Genomic DNA, 17585 nt, shown 5'->3' on the forward strand with positions numbered 1-17585 from the left:
CACGGTTGCTCTATTGCGGATTCCATGGTATACTTTGGCTGATCATGCCAAGGTTTTTTCTCCACCCACTGTTTTTTCTGGCCAGCCCACGGCTGATTTCCGGTTTTCTACCTTTGGCTCCCGCCGTCTCCGGAGTTATCTTATACTGCAGCCACATGCTGCACTCCGTATCTTCTATCCGGGAAATCTTCTCTTCTTTTGTTGTGGTGATTGTTCCGGTACTGATCTTGGCGCGACGAGATTCTTGGCAAAGGATCACCCACGATTGCCGGTTGCATTGGGTCTCCCAACGCGTAGCTATCAGCCACCCGGATCATTTCTGCCAAAGTGGTTGGCATGTTCCTCTGCAGCTTTTGCCACAGCGGTGAGCCTCTCCGACATCCATTACAGAACCAAGCAATTGCTTGAGCCTCTATCACACCTTCACAGAAATTTCTTGTTGAGTTCCACCGTGTCAGATAATCCCGGTCTGTTTCATTCTCGCGCTGCTGGCACATGGCGAGCTGCTGCGGTCTATTTGGCCTCCGGTACGTACTGCTGAAGTTGCTTACGAATGCCTCTTCGAAATCAAGCTAGCCATTTATGCTTCCCTTTAACAAATTGTTTAGCCAAATGCGTGCTGGTCCTACCAGCACTGACGGTATGTATCGCACCGCCCAGCGCCGGCTTCCTCCACCAGCTGCGGTTCCTCCACCTCCAGCGACGTATATCGCGGTAACATAATCCGCGAGCCAATCTTTCGGCTTAGTAGTGTCGTCATACGTTCTTGTATCTCGTGGCAACCGAAAGTTACGCACTGGTGGTTCTTCCCTCATGATCCGGGGGCCAAAACATTTCGGACCAGGTGAACCCTCAGCTTCTATCATTTCGGAGAAATACACTCTGTCCAGCCTGTGCCGCGCATCCCGGTCTGGCAGGCATCTTTCTCCCACACGTTCTCCCAAAGGGTTCCGGCAGTATCCGGCCTTTTCCATTCCGGAATCGGCTTCATCGTACCGGTCAGGCACTGCGGCGTTTCCTCTCTGGTAGCTTTGTTGTGGCACTTCATCATCGGCATACGCCGCTCTGGCCGCCCGATAATTTTGCCCGGTTTCACCTTTACCGGCATAAGCATTTCCGGCATAGCCACGGCCTGCCCCTTGGCTTTTTCTGCCGGCATCATGTTGCCCGGCTTTCTGTTTTCCGGCCAAAACCGGATCATACACAATCATTTGCTGTGTGTTTGCATCCTTTTCTCTTCTTCTGTCGGGATGGGGGGACGAGGCCTGCCCATGCGACTTGCTTCCGGCATTCTTTGCCGAATGAACTGTTTGAGAGGCCACGACCGCTTTGTTGTTCCGGGCCAGCTCCGCATTTTGCGCCTCAATCATATCAAGTAACTCTCTCACTCGAGCTTGCTGTTTCGCTAAGGATCGCCTGATAGTGACTCACATGCTTCTACTGCAGCCCTAGCAGATGTTATAGTTTTATCCGGACTGATGTACTTAGTTTTTTCTACCGGTCCCAAAGATACCGACGCGCTCTTACCGGAAAGAACTTCCTGGCGCATATCCTGGTCTAAGTTGAGCGCTTTAAGCCGGTTTCCTGCTACTCTAGCATGATTCGCGCTAACGGAAGCAAAGCCATGCGCTGCATTATACTCACAGAGGGTTAGGTTGAGCTCCTGCTGGGCTCGAATGACGTCCACTGTGCCGGTAAGCAGCGTCTTTCGGTGTGCTTCCAACTCCACCTGCGTGGCCGCGGCATCGGCGTTGTGCGCGATGGGCGTGGCCAACACGCTCACAACAGCTTGGAGCGGAGTTGCTGCCGGTGGCGCGTTGGAGGCGCCGGCGACGTTCTCGTCGCGCTCGGTCGGTGGCTTCGCCGTGCGCCCGGACTTGGTTTGTGCAGCGCCCTCCTCGGCAGCTCCTTTGCCAGCGCCTCCTGCGCCAGCCATCATCACCTCGACGCTGCTAGCGGCGCGGTCGGAGCGCGTCGCACGGGCAGCTGCAGGCCTTGGCGGATCCGGCGTCACCAGCACAAGCGATGGGTACTGGCGCTCCGACACGGTGCCGAAGTAGATGCGGTGCGATCCGAACTCGAAGAGGCGGTCGTTCTTGGGGAAGCGTCCGCCGTTGGCGAAGCACCCCGCGTTATCGTTGAGGAAATCCAGCGAGCCGAGACGCTGGACGAGGTCAGAAACCACACGCTCGCCGAAAACGGTGAGGAGTCAACGGTCGTCGTGGTGGAACAACAGATGCCATAGGATTGCTTAAGTTGGGGCCGAATGTACGCTTGAGGATCCGGGTGAGGGTAAGGTTAAAGGGAAAAAGAGACAGAAATCCGGTATGTATTGCTAAACTTGGCTGAAAGCTAGAGGTTGAAGAACGTACGGTACATGACTTGTTCTACACGCTACACAATGGTTCTCTCCATCACCCCCCCCCCCCCCCGTAGGGGTGTGCCTCCTCTCCTTATATAGGGGGAGAGGTGGCTTACAAGGAAAGAAATCCTTAATGGAATCTTTGATGAGCTAAGCTACTTTATAAAGCTACTTTGGCCCCAGTGACGCCGGTTCTGTCTTTAATCAGAGACTGATGACCTCGTCCGGTATCTTTTACGTCATCTTCTGCTTTGGCGTCAGGGATTCGATTAAAGCTGAAGTGCTTCCTCATCTTGTTCTTTAGTCCTTGGTGGAATCTTTGACTGGAATGCCGACATGCTACAGTTGAGCCTATGTCGGTTCTCCGGCATCTTTACCTTAGAGCTCCGGCATCTTTGCATTTGTATCTCAATCTCTTATGTTTACCGTACTCCGGTATATCCCTTCTGGTATACCGATTCGTACTAACTTAGCATAATTCTCACTCAACCTTGAGCATCCGGATTAATCTTTAATCGGGTACACACATGCTTTATCATGGCATATTTGCCATGGTCTTGGCCTACCGGGGGCATCCCCCGACATCGATCTACATACTGGGGAAATTATCTACATACTGGGAAAATTAATCTTCTCGTACATTTATGCATTGTATAGCGGGCACGATTCTTTCACAACCAGCTGGGTCGGTGTTGCCTATCCGACTGCCTACACCTGCCTGACCAATATGGCTGGCCCTTTGAGTGTCATGGCTACCTGCATCTGTGAGGCAGCTGGTCAATGCTTGTATACCTTCGTTGGCCCTTTGACTCTCTGATGGGTCATCCGTCTTATGAATCCTGCGTTGCCAATTAATAGAAGACACGTAATCAGGGTGTATGTGAGCTAGGATAGATGGAAGTAATCTGACGTACGTACTTAGTGGTGTCTGACGCTGGCTGAGTTGTTGCCTGAACTATGAGGAGGTGGGCGTTGATGTAAAGCACAAGGCCGCAATAGGAGTTAACGACATCCTGCATGTCACGGAGCTGGCGCGCCATGCTCCTGCCCCTCAGGACGCGGCACCAGAGCGTGCTCTTCTTATAGGAGTCGATGAGATGGGACGCATCGCCGAGCGCCTTGCTGACGGTGTCCCCCATCTCCGGCGACCGCAGCAGCGCGATCTCGCCGCCTGTAGTCGGCCATTGTAGCAGCGCATGAAGCCTGCGAGCGCACCGCTCGAGCTCGGCGCACTCCCGCTTGCTCTGAGGGATGCGCAGGAGGGTCACGCCCACGGCGACGAGCATCACGGCGTGTAGCCCGGACATCTGAGCCAGGTTCGCAGCTTTTGCCAGGACGTCCCACATAGCCGCCGTCGTCGTCCCCATTGTCTCGTCGATCCCAAGCTTGGTCCGTCGTCGCGCGTGTCCTTCTGAAGAATGACCACCTGATTTATAGATGATGCAGAACCAAGTGTGGGAACACCGTGAAACGCTTTGGCACGGCTGGTTAAACAAAGGGGAGAGTCTTTTCGCAAAGAAAAAAAAAACAAAGGGGAGAGTCTAGTGGGGAATTCCACTCCGGTGTAATTTTAGGCCAGAGCAGCGCGTCTTAAAAGTGGCCGACCAGTTTTGAGCCTAATATAATTACCGGTAACTTCATGCCCCTCTTGGCAGCGTGGGGTGCCCAACGGACGTCATGTAAGCTCTCGGCTCCGCTTGGCAGTCGCTGAACGAGAGGCCGGCGTAATGACCTAGCCATGCATGCTGGAGATTAATGGCACAACTACCCAACTATCTTCGCCTACCTCCATCCAAGTAATAAATGTGCACCACCGTCCCCACGCATACCTCCGGGTAGGTGCTTGGGCACCGGCTCCTCCTCACACAAACCCTAGCGCCGCTGCCACCGTCCACCATTTCCCCCAAACACTTCATGGCCGGTTCTACGGGTCGCGGTCGCGGTTGAGGCCGCCAAGGCAAAGGCTGAGTGCAGGTCCCCACCCCCTGAACGCTCGTCGTCGCCAGACTGCTTCCGTGAGTTCTTCGAGTTCATCATCCTCATCAAGGAGGACACTTTTGGTTCAAAAAGGCTCCCGGAGAAGTTCACGGAATATCTCGCCGACCGGGAGCCGCCTAGCGTGCACTTGCGGGAAGCCAGCTGCAGCTTTTGCTAGTGGCCCGTCGAGGTGAAGTCAACTGCGGCTTTTGCCGGTGGCCCATCGAGGTGTTGTTCGGCAGGGAAGGCCACATGTTCCTCCACACTGGCTGGGAGAAGTTCGCCCGCGCTCACAACCTCGAGGTCAGCTGCCTGGTGAACTTCAAGTGGGAAGGCGATAGTGATATCATGTTTAATGTGTTTGACGAGACATCCTATTGTAGTCACTACCACGATGACAACAACGGCAACTGCGATGAGCAGAAGCCTGTAGTTTAGGTTTTCAGATGTTATTTCTTTGGAGCGAAGATGGTGATTACCAATCAAAGCTACTAGGGTAGGTTTCTTGATGTTCTTCCAATGCAATGGTGAAGGCGCGAACCATAACCCTCTAGTTTAGGTGACTGGGTGTTCTTTGTTTGCAGCGATTTCATCGATATTTCACATTTTGAAACTATGTAAAATGAAGCCTATATAATATTTCTATCTCAAAATGAAGCCTATATAATATTTTTATCTCAAAATGAAGCTTATATAATATTTTTATCTCAAAATGAATCATATGTAATATTTCTATCTCAATTAAAATTTCTTCTATTCCTTTTTAGGGTTTCTTATCGGGCTCGCCAGTGTGTGTGTAGCCCCTCCCCAAATTGGGGAACAGGTGTTGGCTCCACTATAGCGCGCAGCTGGCGCACCCACCGATGCCTATTTATGGAGCGTCGGTGGAGATGCTCTTAGGAGGGCATTTAGGATGTAGTAGCACCTTTAGGAGGGCATTTAGCGTGCACTAGGCGATTGATAAGAAGTTACTAAGAGCAAGAACAATAAGTCTATGTTAGGTGGTTATAAGGATTTAGATAACATATTTTTCCTAAGTTAAATGAGAGAGAGAGAGAGTAGTAGTGGGCTCTAGTTGAAGAGCTACTCCTAACTTTTTTTTAGAACTAGCTACTCCTAACTACAACATGTACTCCTAGAGTGGAAGTTGGGCCATGTATTAATATAGTACCCCTCCTTGCCACAATGTAGTGCATGTAAGATTTTAAAAAAGTTGAAGGATATTAACTTTGACCAAGTGTTTTGAGAAAACTATCTACATCTACCGTAACAAATGTATACCATACGAAAATATACACCGTCAGGTATCTCATCGTATTGATTTGGTACTCTAGATATTGATAATTTTTTCCTACATACTTTGATCAAACTTTATATCGTTTAACTTTAAAATAAATTATACGCACTACATTTGGCAACTTATATTGACTTATTGTACATGCTGGCTATAAAGCTAACTATAAATGACACATCATATCACTAGTTTATAGCCATCAGTTAGCTATACCATTAAACTTGCTCTTAGGGGTACCGGTTCTAATATGGAACTAGTAAGCCTAATGTAAAAGAAAAAACAAACAAAAACATTATAAGAAATACAAATACAAATGTATGTGGCTCCCAAATTTACAGACTAGGCCGAAATGTCTTTTCTCTGGTACAAAGATATTTGTTTTGAGTTTTGAAGATTAATTAAATTACATAGTTAACATAACTTAAATGAAATACCCACCAACATAGTTCTAAGGAATGCAGATAGTTTTTCTCTCCTCTACTTACTGTAGGAAATAACCAAGAAAGAAAATTATCTGGGCAGCTCGCTTTATTAAGCAAAAGAGTTCGGTCATTAAGCAAGCTCGCTTAGATTGTAGTGCGTGATTCTTCCCGGAACGTTTCCTCATGAAGCTACCTCGTTACTCTAAAAAAACAGCCTTACAACACATTATAAATTCTATATAAATTCTATAACGGCAGGGCCATCTTCGTCTGATGTTGCATACCTCGTGAAGGGGTCTGAACTATCAGCTTAGGTATTCCTCTCTTTTGAGGCGCCTTTGGTATCCGATGGCTTGTTAACGAACTTATAGAGTTATATAATCCTGCGTGGGCAATCGTCGCCGCATGGCCCACACCCTTAATTTCGAAAGCAAGGGCAAAATGGCTCCACGAGGTTCCAAAAGGAGAGGAAAAGTATATCTGAGTGGCTGCCTGACTGGAAAGTCTGGAAAGGAGGCAGATTGCGACATGGATTTTGTGTGATCAGCGGCCGCCGCGATGGCCAGAAGACTGACGTACGTCGACGAGGCTGTTGCCTGGCACGGAGAATGGTGTGAGTCAGCGGGGAGTGCCGTCGTGAAGTCCAAGCCTTGAGTTGTAAGTTTTGGCTGGTCCGGTTATTATATATGGCAGTTTTGGACTAAGTGGGCCTAGCCCAGTGGTTGGGGTTGCAGTGGCGCACCCCAATGACCGAAGTTCGATTCATGTTAGGAACGAATTTCGTAATTGTCACGCCAAATCTCGTTTCTACTATATCAAAAAAGTGTCTAGTTCCTCCTAGACACGATTTTATTTTTTTTGTTTATTATATATGGCAGTTTTTGGTGGCTTGGGCTATGCTATACTGAAATACCCATCTGCTCCATAGCTACACAGGTAGCACATTCCTTTCATTTTGGATTCTCGAGTTTTTTTTTTGTCTTGGAAAGAATAGTTTTCATTTTTCAGATTGATTCGTAAAACCTCTTTGTAGGAGCAATCCACATGCATTCATTAATAGTCCGGTTGTACAAGTTTGGGGGATTTTCCTATTCTAGATTATTACTTTTGACACAACAAATCTATATCTATACCTAATAATAAAGGAGCTAACGTTTCCGTGGTTTGGTCCGTCTCGATGCGCTTTCGTCCAACCATCTTTACGCCTTCATATGGATTGTTTTCTTTTGGATTCCTACCTCGCTCGTTCCGTTCTAGCGCCGAAATCCTGCCGTACCAGGAGTAGACTCCAAAACAAACACGAGTCCTTCGACCTCGATCGATCGAAGATGACGTCGTTACGGACTCTATTTCTATTGCTTACATATAACCTGCCGAGCAGCAGATCTAGCCATCTTCCTGGCGACCGGAACGAGCTCCATGATAACTAGATCGACCACTCCGTCGACCAGATCAAAGCACCTGACGGCCAGATCGAGCTCTGCGGCGACCGATCCCCATGGACAGCCGTTGCTTTAACGCTGGGCGATCTCCCCCATAACGATCTTGGTGAAGCAAACTTTTCAGGTTGCATTGATGGACCTCAGATTTGTTGGGAAGGAATTTTGCAATCGGAGGAGCAGCAAAAACATGTGGAACGCCAATCTTCCTTTTGTCGATATCTCTTCCTGTTCTTGCTCAATTGTTTTTCCTCTACCATGGAGGCGGCACCCCCTGCCGGCGAGCTTGGCGGTCGCACCCATACTAGCGAGCTTGCCATCGCGGAACCTAGACCGCGTGGGGGTCGCATCCTCTGCTGGGCGAGCTCGCCATCACATGAAAACCGCGAGGAGGCCGTGCCTCCTGCCAGCTCTCTCTCTCTCCTCCTGCCCGTTGTTGCTGCCCGTGCGCTGAACGGAGCTGGCTTGTCCGGCGCGGCTCAAGCGCGCGCTGGACGGGATCGGCGCTGCCTACAGTTTGGCTCAGGTTCTTTATCAAGTTCAGCTCAGTGATGATCAATAGTATCAGCTACATTATCTATGGACGGGATTGACTAGTACTCTGCATGTTACCTTCAGAGAGGAGCATATATTGTTGACATGGTGCTAATTCACTTCTCTTTGTCTTTTGAGTTGTTTTACCTGCTGATATATGACACTTTTTTTTGCGAAGATTATCTTGCTATTAGTTGGAAAATTGATGCTTGAAAAATTGCTCTTGGATTTACATGATTTCTGATGGTTCTCTGGTACAATATTCAAGGTCAGTGTCCAGGTCAAGTGCATTTGTAAAAGTGAATGGTGCTGCATTTTATAATTTGCCACACTTCTCTTCACATGTCTATTATTTGTCACATGACCAACACCTGTCATTGTCATTGACATGTGGTGGTCACATGGCAAATAATAGAGGAACAAAGAAAAGTGTGTTAAATTATAAATATCCCGACATTGAGTTTACAGAACAATTCCATGTGTCGTGCGGTTGGACTTTTTGCTGTTTTTATATTCAGCAATTACACCCCCATGTTACTTTTACTCCCTCCGATTCATATTAATTGACTTCAATATGAATGTATCTAGACATATTTTAGTTCTAGATACATCCATATTAGAGTCAATTAATATGAACCGGAGGGAGTACTATATATCACGTTTCATATGAATAGAATATTGCTCTCATGTTTTTTCCACAACTAAGTTTGCTGTAACTCCACATCTCAAAAATACTTGGGTCTCATCTTTTGCAAGAGGATCAATATTGAGTTTTCTTAGCTAAATGAAAAGAGAACTATTAATATAGGTAGCATTTTTCACACTTTTTTTTCCAATAACACCATTATTGCATACATTAAAATGGCCCTTCATCTCTAGCATTTTTCTTAAGATTTAGTTTATGCCCGGTTGGATGTTGTTGTCAACTGAAAACAGGAGATATATTTTGCATTTTCTAATCTGCTGTAATTTACTAAATACATTTTATTGCATTGTGTAATCATAATCAGTAGTTGCACGAAAACCTTCTCGCTAAAATGAGCTTTAAATCTCGCGAGAAGAAAATTTAAATGCATTGGTCTTTCATTATTAATCTTCTCATGATGACAGATAAAGATGGAAGGTATGTTTGGTTCATGCCATCTCATGCCCTACAAATTTTTGCCACCCATTGGCTAGCCAAATAATTGGCTAAGGATTCCTTGGCCCAGCGTTGGCTAAAATTTTGGCAAGAACTGGGAGAAAAATATGAGGTAAGTGGGCAACTTTTCATTGGCAACCAAAATTTTGGCTAACAACCAAAAGAGGCAATATCTTATAGGTTGCCAAAATTTTGGCAGCGCACATCCGCGCAGGAACAGCTGGAGTACATGCTCACTGAAGATGACAACGGGCCATTACTGGCCATCGACACCGAGGTACCGGCGACACCGTGAAGTATCAGTTTGAGAATTGCACCATAGGTTTATTTCGTGAATTCCTGGAGGCGATCGCGTTCAGCAATGTCACTCTCCTAGCAAAGCAACGGTGCCATGATGTATATGCATGTTTGGATCGGATTTGGTGTGATAGCCATGCACTTAGTCAATCAAGCCAATGGTAGCAATGACGACAACAGTAATAGTGGTGACGCGAGTAATAATGGTGATGCATTTGTTCCATCATTGAAAATGGTTCAGTTTAGATTCTAAATTTCAAAGTTGTTGTACTCTATTCTTTTATCCTACGACGCAAAGGTAGTTTTGCTGAACTTGATTTTTCGAGCACTTCAAACATTTGTGATGACTTCTATATAAAAACTGCTAGCAAATGTTAACTAGAAGAAATGTAGATCATCACAACGTCTGGGGTTGTGCGTGCGCCGTGGTGACACATGTGTTGATTATGTTGCCGTGCAGATGCTTTAGTGTAAAGAAGGAGGATCTTAGTTGTCCTTTTTTCCGCGGTCATCTTATAAACCTTCTTATTTATGTACAACTGTAAAAATTAAGCTTATTTTGCAATTGTCAGAGTATTTTTTATTTTTTATTTTTAAGTTAACATATTTTGCTATTCCGCAGCAACGCGCGGGCATTGTCCTAGTGATCTCTAAAAGGATAAAAATATGTTTTGTCCAGTAGATGATTTTTTATTATTATAACATATAACTGTGGCAACTTTCTCACGTTCCCAACAATTCTGAATCAAGCAACCCAGAAAAACATTTAGTGGTTTGTATTTTTTTTTTATTGTCACTTCTGGAAATGCCTTGTTTATTCTCCTTCTCAATTAAACAATATGAGTACGATTGTTTATCAGCCACCTCGGACCCACTTGTTTGGTGCTAACACCAAACTTATAGAAGATATATCAAGTGGTATCCAGTTGCTAGAGTGAACGAAGACGGTTCCACATGCTACTTTTCTCAACATAGGTTAATCTTAAGGTAAATACTACCTATCGCAGTCCGATGGAACGCAAGACATCGGACCGATCGGACACCGCTCGTTCCCATTCCATCGGACGCCCACATACATCGCGTGGCCCACCTCCTCGCCCAAATTTACTGTGCGCTGGCCATCCTGAAATCACGCTAAAAAAAGGCTCATCCTGAAATCATCCCAAAATTACGGCCGAAATTGCTCCTCTCCAAATCAATCAGTTGCCGGTGTGTTTGCTCCCAGCTGCGCCGCCGGTCTCTCTCCCACCGCGCCCCCATCTTCAACCCGGCCGGATTCCTGCGCGTCCCACCTGGTTTGGGTCTTCCACCGGCACGCACGCCGCTCCGCCGCTGGCCGGGAGTTTTGGCGAGGGCCTCCTTGACCATCGGCAGCCGGCGGTGTACAGGCAGAGGCTCCATAGCTAGGCCGACGAGGGTACACTCAAGACAAAGCTGCGTACCAGAGGCTGCTTCGTTGAATTACTACACAAACCTGGCGTAGGTAACATGAACTGACCTTGGTTATCGATTTCATATGTAATGATCAATCTGGTTAAATTTCATCACATAATTAAGCATCCACATGAGCGATCTGTTGAGTTAGCACTAATACAATCTTAAATATCCATTACTGAATAGGGCATATGAAATTTCTATGCTTCCAATATAGAGGAGCAATTTTGATAAATTAGTAATATCTTTCTATGTACTGCACGCGAAAAAATGTTATACCGTATGAATTTTTGATGGTTCCAGTGGAGATTAATTTTTTTGAGATAGCATGAGTCTCTTGCTTCGAAGTCCATGCTCCATATGTACACTATATGGTTTTCCTCACTCCAAATAATTCTCTGGATATAATAACCATGCTATTTCCTTCTCGATTTTTGTTAATTTTAATTTCAGAACCATTGTAAAAATTTCAATTTTTTCCTTGTGGATATGACTTATGTTGAGATAGCACAAATCTCTTGCTTCAAAATATACATGCTTCATATGTACAGATATGGTTTTCGTCACTCCAAATACTTTCCTGGATATGATAACCATGTTTTTTTTCCTTCGATAGTTGTTAATTTAAATTTCAGCACCGTTGTAATTTCAGTATTGTCCTTGTGCTAGTATCTACGTTTCAGGCTCAGAACCTTGTACAGGGTACTAATTATCTTGAGATAGCACAAATCTCTTGCTTCGAAATATGAATGTATCATATGTACAGATATGGTTTTCCTCACTCCAAATACTTTCCTGGATATAATAACCATGTGTGTTCCTTTGATTTTTTTAATTTAAATTTCAGCACAATTGTAATCTTAATATTGTCCTTGTGCTACTATCTACGTTTCAGGCTCAGAACAGCACAATGCTTGCAAAGCATGCATGTTTCTACCTGAAAGTTTGCATACTCAGAACCATGATTCAACCCTTTTGCATTTGTTCTTTAAATTATCAATAGAATTATATTTTAAACATTGCCCCATGCTTCCTATATTTCTCATATATGTTGCTCATGATTCTGTTCAACACATTCCAGATTACCTTTTTGGCCAATGGGTACCATTAGTCGGCTACAACGACGTTGACAGTGGGTTAATCAAGGTCAAGAATATGTTGGTCAAGGTTTCATGTATGAAGCACCACCACTAGGATGAGCGACTTCTTCACGTCAAGGGAAGCAGACCAATGTGCTGCTCCTATTACATTGGTGCCCTTCACCACCAGATGTAGTCACTCCAAGAGGCAGGGAGGTCGTTGTTGCATGTCATCGACGAGTCTCTAATGTTCCCTGCCAACATGCATGCACCATCACCATGAGAGGTGGAAGTTGGACATTGTGCTAGACAACGCAATCCCTGTGACTTATTATTATTGTTTACAGAAGCAAATAATGATATTATTGGAAGCAAAAGCTATTTCATTTGGAAGCAAATTATAATGCTCCGTAGGAAGCAATGATAGAAGCAAATATTTGTTTCATTCGAAGCAGATACTAGTTCATTTAGAAAGCAAATAATATGCTATTATTGAACCAATGTCGAGAGAAATGTATGTTTGTAGTACATTGGAAGCAAACTATTTTTTTATTTGTAAGCATATTATGTTCTCTATTCGAAGCAATGTTGATACAAATGATAATAATACTAAAATGTATACCTCTAGTTGTCTTGGAAGCAATCTAGCTGGCCAACTGAAGCAAAATATTATTGGGGGGAAGCAAAAAAAAAAAGAGTACTTCTGCCAAAAGAGACAGATATGTTCCCCGAATGGAAACTAATGCTTCCGTGTGGCACAAAATATGCTACTATGACCGGGAAAATTTTAACTAATTTTATATATTATATTTTCGGAAACATACCAATTTCCTAAATTACTTGCTAAAAACAAGGAACTGGTGTGGATGGATCGAACCTGCATTACGGGGGCAGTTTTATGGGATGCATGCAATTTTGACCCGGGCAGTTTAATGGGATCCCTGAAATCATGGAAAGAGCAGCGGGGCTTGGTAGGAAATCCTGCGGCCACAATGTTTCCAATCGTATGGCCAAGTATTGGTCCGACAGGAAGCAGATTATCGGCATCCGATTCCTAGCGGTGCCCTAATCTTAATTTGTATTAGTACAATCTTGAAAATATGACATAACTAAACCTCTAATTGCAGGGATTTTCTGTTGTGGAGCAATAAATTTGGCTAATGGTTCCCAAACATACCTGTCTTAGAATTCTGTACATACATATTCTAAGACCTCACTACTTGAATACATAATAAAGGTATGTTTTCTTGAGCTGGTAATCCATGTCGGAAATAGTTCACCACTATTTTCAGTCTGAAAGTTACGTCAATTCATACAACACATTCTTAGTGTTTTACCATGTATATTTATTTGTATTTGCATGGTTGTGTTCATTTCTTTATAAGTGGATACTTGGAGACTTTCCTTATCAATGTTTCTCCAAAGTATGGGACGCGCTCTTATGTATTGGATATTGAACTTTGCACTATGTCATCATGATTCTTGTTGAGTACCAGGAAAAACAAGTCCAACCAATTTTGTTCCAACCTTCTAAACGTTAGTAACAATATGTATCTTTCTATTCTAAATTTCAAATTAACTCAACTAATCTTCTAAAATAGATGATACCACTAACCGTAGGTGTAACTCGACAAACAAACCCTCGTGTCACCTAAGTTAATTTAACACACTTTCATCCTTAAAAGAGTACTTAAATTACATTCTTAACCATAGACACAAAGATTTTGACAACATTTAAACTTAGATACCTTCCCAACTTGGAGCAATTGTGTGAGGGTAGATGGGAAGTTTCCTATTGATTCATATGTGACAACCTTCAATTAATCATTCTGGAGTATGTACGTACCAACAATTATTGAAGTACCAAAATAAACATGTGTTAATCATGACTTTACATTCTTTGATATCTGAACCAAATTAAGAAGCAATTGTTGCGATACGTGATGAAATGGACATGTTCAATCTTATATTGCACTCTAGTTGAGGTTCAGCATACATCATGTTATAGTTGACCTCACTTCGAGAACGTCGAGTTTAGAATTTTTGGGCACACATTTGAATGCTTCTTTGATCAAAAGACAATTGTTGACCCCTCTACATCTCTTGATTTTGCACTCTACTTAAAGCTGTAGTGCCATTTTGGAGTGTTCGCACAATTACAAATATACTTTTATAGGTATACACTATATATCTTTCAACATTATAATACTCGCAAACACAAATACAACTTGTGTATTCAAAGATGACTAATTTTGTTGTATACACACATAGTCGACAAAGTTGTTTGATGTGGTAAGCTGGAACACATTGGATATTACCCTCTTGTATTCTGGAAAATCCACATTGTAAATATAATCTTATATCATTTGGCATTTGGGGTGCCAATTGATTCTAAATTTATACCTCCTGTCAACAACTGAGTATAGTAAATCTATTTTTATTGCCACGATGCTGCAAAAAATATTATGCATCTGGTAATCGATTTATGTTCACTCATATATATTGTATGTTTTAATAAAATGTGTTGAAATAATGAGATAAGTATATATCTTATCCAATTTAACAATAATCCAGATAATTTAATGCACGTAAATCGTGTGTTCAACACATATCATCCTACAAATCTCTAACATGCGTATTAAATTCAAATTTAACTATGTAGTATTCGCTTGAAATTAATAAGTGGAGAGATCGACATGAAATATTTTCTATATTTCATTCAGACTAGGTGAGCTTTCCTAGCGACAATATTGTCTAGAAGGGGTGCTCGGTACCAACAATATTTCATTCAAACATGGATGGGTTGTGTTTTCATGACTAGTCTATCCCCATCTAATAGATAAACAGTGTAAACTTAACACAAACATGTCTGGCAAACAAAAGATGCCTCATATCTCTACTTCTGTCATCAAGGATAGCCAACATGGTTGTCAGAAAAGCCCACCTTCTCTCACTAAACTCTCGCACAAACGTCATGTCAATCACGCAACTTATAACTTTTAGGCAGATATCTGCATAGCTATATTTAAATATAATATCTTCACAATTATACTTGAATTTAATATGCACATAATAACCAGTGTTTGTCATATGCAAATATTTTAAATTTGGAGTCATGTTACAACTAACCTGATCATGGATGCCATTGCTTTCCTAACTCTTCCTTTTTTCAACGCTAAGTTTGTCCACCATTCTTTGATGCTTCTTTCATTTGCCAATAGCGCGGAAAGAAATGAAGTAGCCAACAAACTACTCCTTCCGTTTTTATTTTGATTGCGTTTTGTTTTTTTATAAATCAAACTTTATTAAGTTTGACCAAAAATGTATTAAAAAATATCAATAATCATAATACCAAACTTATCTAATATGGAAATATAGCTAAAGATGATTCTAATACTATAGCTCTTACGTTGTGTATGTTGACATTTTTTCCTAAATATTTTAAAAAAATCAAAGTTTAGATATCAAAATTCAGATAAGGACTATAGGGTGATCACAATAGCCATGGAGAGCAAGATGAATGGGAGGTTAGATACCCCATGGCACATGGCAGCGTATGCGCTGAATCCCTATTATAGTTATGCTACCACAATCATATTTACCGATGTAGAGGTCATGTCTGCATTGATGGAAGTTGTTGAGATCTTTTTATCATGATGACGATGAGAAGCAAAATAAAGTGCTCAACATAGAGTTTCCCAAGTTTAAGAAGAAGGAAGGCATGTTTGAGAAGGTGGCTGCCAAAAAAGCAATTGTAAATGAAAATTTCAATGCTGGTAAGCTTGTTCTCAAAGATAAACTTTGCATATTGCATTTCTGAAATTACGGGCTGAGACATAATACTTGTATTTTATTTTCTTAAAATGAAGGTGAGTGGTGGGCCACTTATGGACAAAAAACTCCTGCGTTGATGGACATGGCTATGAGGATACTCAACTTGACCACAAGCTCTTTCGGATGTGAAAGAAATTGGAGTGGTTTCGAACAAGTAACTCTCAACTTGCAATTACTCGAATAGTCAAATCTGATCCTCGTTTATTTTTTGATCAAATGTGATTGACTAGAATTCACATGACAATATGTAGGTTGATGCCAAGAGGAGAAATAAACTATATGTGCGTCGTAGGGACAATCTAGTTTATATTCAATTCAATGGGAGAATTATGGACAAGAGAAAGAAGTAGTCATTCTCTTGTGATGTTCTCCTTGGTGACGATGCTTCCAAGGCACAAGATTGGATAGTTGAAGGTGCATATGTTGATGATGAGGTTGATCCTGCCACGGGGCCAAATGACACAATCATTGATGAAGCAATGGGAATCGAGCCCTGTATGAGTGCAAGGGTGAGAGAACTCCATGAAGTAGAAGAATTTGTTTCCGATGATGAATCTGATCATGAAGTTGTCATGGAGGAGGACATAGAGTTTGAGTCTGATGGCGATGGGGTTATTGATACCAATGACAACGAAGATGATGAGGACATGATGCAGCCTTAAATCTTGGGATTTAACAATCCTATTCCTATCTATTTTATATGTTGGACTTAGTTACTTAATATGGATTGCCATGATGATATCCTATATTTATTTATGAACCTCGTAATGTACTGTCGTGAACTCGTGATGTTGTTCTCTACTTCTATATTTATCTGTGGACCAGTTTATTCTATATGTACTGCCTTGATGTTGCTCTATAGTCTATACTGATCTGTGCATTGCTAGATGCTAATATGTACAGCTATGATGTTGTTCTAGGTTTATTTGTTACATGGCTGGCTAGTTTTGGCCATTCATTTTGCATGTTTGGCTGTAGGTTCGGCCAATCATTTGCATGTCACAGTTCACTTCAAACATGGCACGTTCACACTTCAAGCATTCAAGAATATTACTTTGTGGTCTTTTGGAAGTTCAAAGTTGTACTTGTTCAATATATCATATTTTATGCCGAAAACCTGTACTTTTGGGAAAAAAATTTATCGATTAATAGTCGACCGATTAAATCAGTTAATAGGCCGATTTCTGATTAATTCTCAAACTCAAGCCGACCGAGCAGTTAACGATTACCGATTTTCTGAACATTAACTTTGACTAAACCCAGAACCTGAACTAATTGTAACATGATAAGATAGGATATTCCCGTGTCGAATACCTTTGTGCTCGTCACACAAAGAAAGGTTCCCTTTTAGCCTTTTTGTTTGTTCAATAGAAAGCAATTTCCTATCATGTTATGCTTTGTTATTATGACCATAAACAACGTGCAAGGGCAAACAATACCAGATCGATGGCAGTTGTATCTCTTCTCTTACATCTTGAGACCAAGTATTTGCTCCACCCGTAAGGATGATAGTTTTATTTAGATTGGGAGATTTACCAACATTATTGTGTATAATACGTAGTTATGTCCTCGTGTATGTGGTTTGACAAAATAATTGTTTGTAGTTTGTGGTCATTTTGGATGAAAATCATAGAAACGCTATGTTTCATTTTTATTTATGTGTAAAATATGTACTCCCTCCGGTTCATATTAATTGACTCTAATATGGATGTATCTAGAACTAAAATGTGTCTAGATACATCCATATTGAAGTCAATTAATATGAATCGGAG

The 17585-nt window shown here is 42.6% G+C and overlaps 1 pseudogene; it reads left to right on the top strand.

Annotated features, from left to right (window-relative positions):
• The first annotated feature begins 15895 nt into the window (after positions 1–15895).
• On the top strand, positions 15896–16475 carry LOC124702518 (annotated as a pseudogene).
• The last annotated feature ends 1110 nt before the right edge of the window (positions 16476–17585 follow it).

Source organism: Lolium rigidum, chromosome 3 (genome assembly GCF_022539505.1).
Source record: "Lolium rigidum isolate FL_2022 chromosome 3, APGP_CSIRO_Lrig_0.1, whole genome shotgun sequence".
Taxonomy (NCBI): Eukaryota; Viridiplantae; Streptophyta; class Magnoliopsida; order Poales; family Poaceae; genus Lolium; species Lolium rigidum.